Source organism: Belonocnema kinseyi, chromosome 6 (genome assembly GCF_010883055.1).
Source record: "Belonocnema kinseyi isolate 2016_QV_RU_SX_M_011 chromosome 6, B_treatae_v1, whole genome shotgun sequence".
NCBI classification, from domain to species: Eukaryota; Metazoa; Arthropoda; class Insecta; order Hymenoptera; family Cynipidae; genus Belonocnema; species Belonocnema kinseyi.
Window position 1 is genome coordinate 33193567 of NC_046662.1, and position 6350 is coordinate 33199916.

Genomic DNA, 6350 nt, shown 5'->3' on the forward strand with positions numbered 1-6350 from the left:
GATTGCTAGAGAGATTGATCAGCAACCTGGGTCGGAGCAGTGTTGCGGAACGAACGTGTTATTTACTTAAGTAGCACGAGAATTCTGGATCAATCTGAAAAAACTCTATCCCTTCCACACAATACTCCTTTCCCCTGCCGAGTGAGTCACGCCTACCCCGAAAGGGAAATGGCTTAATAGTGTAATTCTTAAATCTAGTCAGATCGCCCATTACCGGGACAAGAATTTTGGGGTATATTCTTAAGTGAGGCACAAAATAAGCCGGTACTGGGACATGGAAAATCCAATGGGGTTTTTCAAAATAAAATGGTGCAAATAACTTACAATTATAGAATACATTAGAAAGCAAGAATGAATTGTTATAAATCATAAAGAATTTATTTTTCTGTAATTTTAAATTAAATTAATATGAACATGTTAACATTTGCTGAACAAAATAACAAGATATTATTAATTTGTACATTTTTGGGAAAACTGATTGTTTAAATAAGTTACATTTATTCAAACAATTACCAATTGTTTTAATATTCGTAGGGTATATTAAGATTGTCTACTATTAATTATTTGTGTTCAAAAATATGGCAGAAATTACTGAAACTTGACAATAATACGAAAAAAAGTTATTTTTATTGTGGGCTCATATTTGAGTCGTTGGGGGCGGGGCGGGTTAAAAATAAAAGTTATTAGTGTGTTTTTATTTCGTAGACACTCCTGTTCAATCTCTCGAAAACTTGTCACATTTTGATCAAGCCCTGAAGTATGAGTTCAATTATTATTGATCGAAAATCCAAAATTTCCCCACGTTAATTAAATGGGATTTTAAAGTGCTCTTTGGTACATGTTTCAATATTTGAATTTTGAAAAAAATACGAATTTTCTTTCTCTGGAAATGGAGACTTTGAGGGGAGCGGGATGTTTTGCCCTGTAGGTCGAAAGCGTTTTTCAAACTACCCGAATGACCATAACAACCATGCTTTGTCCGCTTCGAATACGATTTGTAATATTTTTTGGATACCGTTTCCAGGGGTCACAACTCAAAAGAAAAATCGGGAAAAGATTAAACATTTATTTTAATATGTCGAACAGAACAAACAATATTTTTATAAGAAATGTTAGATTTTGAATAATTTTCAATGATTTCTTCCACAAAAGAATTTATTTTTTTAAATTGGATATACTGCGGTCTTTGGGAATATATTCACAGTGATATCGAGAAATAAGAGAAAAAATAAAATGAGTAAAATACACCATTTTGATATGCTTAACATCGTTCTCATAAATATTTCTTTCCTAGATTTGTTATTTCTTTCTTGCTATAATTATTACTTTCAATGTAGATTTAAAAGTACACTTTTCAGTTGAGCGAAGTAAAAATGCTAAAATTAATCGAATCTTTTAGCTCAGCGAACAAAAAACATGTGTTTTGGATTGATTTGAACTTGTCATTTTTTCAGCTTGAACCAAAGAAACATGCTATTATTTTTTATTCATGGGAAACATTTTTTTATGGCGCTTATAACGTACTAAAATTAGAACAACAAAATGAAATCCCAAAAAACTTAAATTACGACAAAAGTTTTTTTCCGGAAAACTAAAATGATAAAATGTTTCTTTCTTTTCAGCTGAATAAATTTCAAGTTCGACATATTCAACTTTTTCAAATGTGTGCATTTGAATCAATCAAAAAAACATGTTTTTGCACAAATGCCAACCCATAAGTTACTTGCCTTCAGCTGAAATGATTTGATTTATTTTAGCATTTTCACATAGTCTTCAGTGCTCTTAAACTCAAATTAAAAATCGCTCACACAGAAAAAACAGAAGATAAACTTTACATCGATTTCCGACGAAAGATTCTCTGCAACAAAAATTAACTTTAAAGGATAAACTTTACACAAATATCGGTTATATTTTCTTTTGTTTTTCCATACAAACACATGTTTTTTAAAATACGCAAAGTTGGCTAAACAAAACTTTATCGCTCTAAAAAATTTCCTGCAACAAATTTTATTCTTAGTTTTTTCTGTGCAAGTTAAATCAATTATATTAGACTAATGCTTTTATTTAAAAAGTACTATATGTGTTGTAACTGTTCTAATTTTATGTTGGACAACAACTTCAGTCTCCAGTTTTCAAATTTTCAACATACTTTAAAATGTTTCAACTTTAAGTTTGTTAATAGTATTTATTTTGCATGGTTCACCACTTGAAATGTGTACCTTATTTATTGATAAATAATTTATTTAAGTGTTAATATATGTTTTAATTGTTATTTAATAATGAATACTTAGTAACTTCAAGGAATTTTCTGCGAAATTCATATATTCTATTTTCAAATATCGTATATTCAGAGAGAAAAGGAGGGAAAAGGGAAAGTTTTTTGAGAATAATGAAAAAGGGGATTTCAAGAAAAAAAGGGAAACTGAGAAAAAAAGGGAAAGTCTGTGCACCCTGCGTTTTCCTGCGTTTCTTAATGTTAATAAAAATGTAATAAATTTACTATAAAAGTTACTAAATTTCGCTTTTAGTAACCCAATTTCGTGAATTTCAGTTACTACAAATTTTGTATAGTTTTCTACAGCGAAAATGTTCGATATTTGACTTTATCAAGCTCAATTCTTCACGAAATACATATAGTTTTGCATTTTGCGGCTCTCAGTAAAATTTTATTAAGATCGGTGAAGAATTGGGTCGTCTATCCAAAAAATAGTCGAAAACCGATAGTTCTCTCACGAAAATAGATTTATGTTTTTTTTTGTATTTGGCGGCGATTTGTTATATTAAGTCTTGATAAATTATTATTTCTTCTAAACTTAAAATATTGAATCCCAGATCAGTTTGGAATGTAAAGGAAGGTACGGCGTTATTCCGTATTCGTAGAAGAATGTTCATCTCATTTACGCCACTGAAGCTGGAAATGAGATTATAGAAAAGATTCCACCTCGGGTTCCACCTTGTATTGCATGACGGGTTTCCGTTTTTGTTACTTGTGTAAAGATCCGCATTTGCCGATGAGTCGCTCGTGAATGAGTCCCGATTATTAGCACTAGTGTATAAGCCAGAAATTTTCTCGAGATTGCAGAAGTTTAGGTAATTCGAAGCTTCAAATGAAGGAATTTAATTGCGAGCTTAATTAAAGCTATGAGGGTTAAGGGGAAAACCATTATTTAGTAAGGAAATCGTCAGTGACTGACAGTTACGCGTTACCTAGAATTTTACAGTTTTCTAGTGACCTTTATTCTAAAGCTATACGTACGTCATTCTACGTTATACTTTAAGGAATTTGTTCATGGTATTTATAATACATTATATGTCATGATAACCAATCAGAAGACATATTTTCATTATAGGTGTATTTTTATATATATTGGATTACAAACAAACAGTTTTCTTCATCTGAAAATTTGGTTTAAATAGATTATTAAAAAAGCTTTCATCAAACATAGAAAAAACTGGGTGTAAGAAGCGTTTCAGGCAAATGGCGTCGTGGTGTAACAGCCAGCAGGGTAGCGTTACAGAATGTAACGTGTCTGCCTCTGCCAATTACCTGCAACGCTTCTTACTTCCAGTTTCTTATGTGAACCTAAAAAGATTTTTGAAGTGATAACTTCTTATGGCAAGTTGTGAACTCGCAAAACTGGGTAACGGGAACGGTAACGCTTACTCTGCTTCATCTCTCCTTCGCTTCTCCAACTGACTGACTCTGTCAATCCCTCTCCCTCCCTAACTCTCCTTCGCTTCTTCCACTTCTACCCCTCACGCTACATACACTCTTTCTCTCTCCCCCTCTCTCTCTCGTTCTCTCCCTATCTTCTCCATTTCTCTCTCCCTCTCTCTCTCGCTCTATTTCTTGCTCTCTTTCTCTTCATCCTTTGCTCTAAAATTCGTACTGAGCCTCTGACAGTATTATCAGTGGATAACGGCATGCGCTCATATATATATATAGCAGTGTATAGCGGCATTCGCTCTTTTTAAAGGTCGTGGTTCGTACACGTGCTAAATGTTTTCAATACAATTGCTTATTCATTTCGAAACTACTCTCAAATGTTCTAATTAATTAGAGTAATATTTCCACTATTTTTTATGTCGAAAAAGTTAAAAGAAAAACTACTCCAATTTACATTATATGAAGTTATTACATCTGCCGGGGGTCCCACGACGGCTCACGTGTTTTCGAGTATATCTATACCTAAAAAAAAATTACTTGTGACTTGGATAATTTGTTTAAAAAATGTTTGTGGATCGTTTAATCAATGCTCACTTAAGAAACAAGCGAAAAGACATTTTAATTTTTTTTGTAAATAAATTTTATTTTAATATTTTATTTTAAAGCACTAATTTTTTCTTTAAAACGTTATATTTTTTGACATAATTCATATATTAACGAGGTGGCGACGATTTTTTTGTAAGCATAAACTGCTGATATCCAAAAAAGCTACATTTATATTTTTTGCTATTTTTTTAATTTGTCCTAGTACTATATAAGAAAGACATCCTATTAATTTTATGTGAGCTAAGAGATTTGACAATTAATTTTTTTGAACTAAAAATTTAACTTTTCCATTATTGGTTGACATTGTATTTTTTTAAGTTCAAATTTCTACTAATTTATTGAAAATTCGTCTGTTTTGGTAGAAACTTAATCTTATTGGTTGCAAATTTGTCTTTTTGATTGTAAATGATTTTCTTTGGTTAAAAATTTTACTATTCTGTTAAAAATAATTTTTTTTAACTGAAAATTTAACTTTTCCATTTTTTGTTGAAATTTTGTATTTTTCTATTAGAAATTTAATCCTATTGGTTGAAAATGGATTCATTTTGTAGAAAGTTAATTTTGTTTGTTTGCAAATTAATTTTATTCCACTGATTTATCTATTCTATTTTAAGTTGAGAATTGATCTTTTCGTTGATATCACTCGTACTTTTTGGTTCAAAATAAATTTTTTTAACTTAAAATTTAACTATTCCATTGCTTGTTGAATATCCACCTTTTCTGTTAATAATTTAACTATATTTGATTGAAAATTAATTTATTTTGTTAAAACTTCACCACTATTGATAGAAAAGTAATCTTATTGGTTGCAAATTTGTCATTTGGATTGGGGATATATTTCTTGGTTTGAACTATTTTTGGAAAATTATTATTTTTTTATTGAAAATAATTTTTCTTAACCGAATATTTAACAATTCCATTTTTTGTTGAAATTTCGTATTTTTGATAAAAAATGTAATCCTATTGGTCTAAAATTGAACTCTTTTGTTGAAAATTAATTTTTTTGTTTGCAAAGTAATTTTTTCCTCTGATGTATCTATTCTATTTTAAGTTGAGAATTGATCTTTTGGTCGATATAATTCGTACTTTTTGTTTCAAAATGATTTTTTTTTAACTTAAAATTTAACTATTTCATTTTTATTTAAAAATTCAACTATTTGAATAAAAAGTAATTAAATTTTTTTTAATTCACCGTTATTAGTTGAAAATTACTCTTATTGGTTGCAAATTTTTCATTTTGATTGTGAATCTATTTTTTATTTGAAATATTAACTATTTTTTGAAATTTTATTATTTTTTTAACTGATAATTAAATGTTTTCCGAAATTGATCTGTTTTGTTGAAAATCCCCCTTTTTTGTTAAAAAATAAACTATTTGATTAAAAATTAACCTTTTTTTTTTAATTCACCACTATTGGTAGAAAATTAATCTTATTGATTGTAAATTTTTCTTTGTGATTCGAAATTAATTTCTTTGCATGTACCTTTTTAATTGAAAATTTGTATTTTTGAATGGAAAATTAATTTGGTTAATTTAAAATTATCCGCACTGTTAAGTAATAAATTTAAAAGTCGAGAAAAAATGAGATAAACTGCAAGGTCAAAAGAGGAATTAAAATGCAAGAGTGCAAAAGACACCCGTTATAGGTGCAAGGAGGGAAAGGGCCAGGTGGTCCACTCGTGTGAGTATCCAATATCCATTATATTATACGTTCAGTGACTCACACCTACAGTCATTTTCGTACACCTATATAAATATTATCTCTCTGTGTGCAGTGCGCTTTCGGTGGGCGGCTGGCTGCTAGTTCGTGATGGCGCCACTCTCAGCTCTTACGGCGCCACTAGTTCATTGCCCCATCAGTGCTCGAAACGCACAGACGTCCGGGGAACAGTTTCGCGAGAAAAAATCATATTCTTGAACGAATTGCCGAAATTTGCGATTATTCACCAAGTCGGTCGGTGTGAGACAATCAGTGAGTTCAAAAGTGATCAGTGTGTTCCGTTTTTGTGCTCGAATTCATCGAGAACTTCTCGAAGCGCCAACGACAGCTTCCGATTCCTTCGTGCGCGTCCCTCC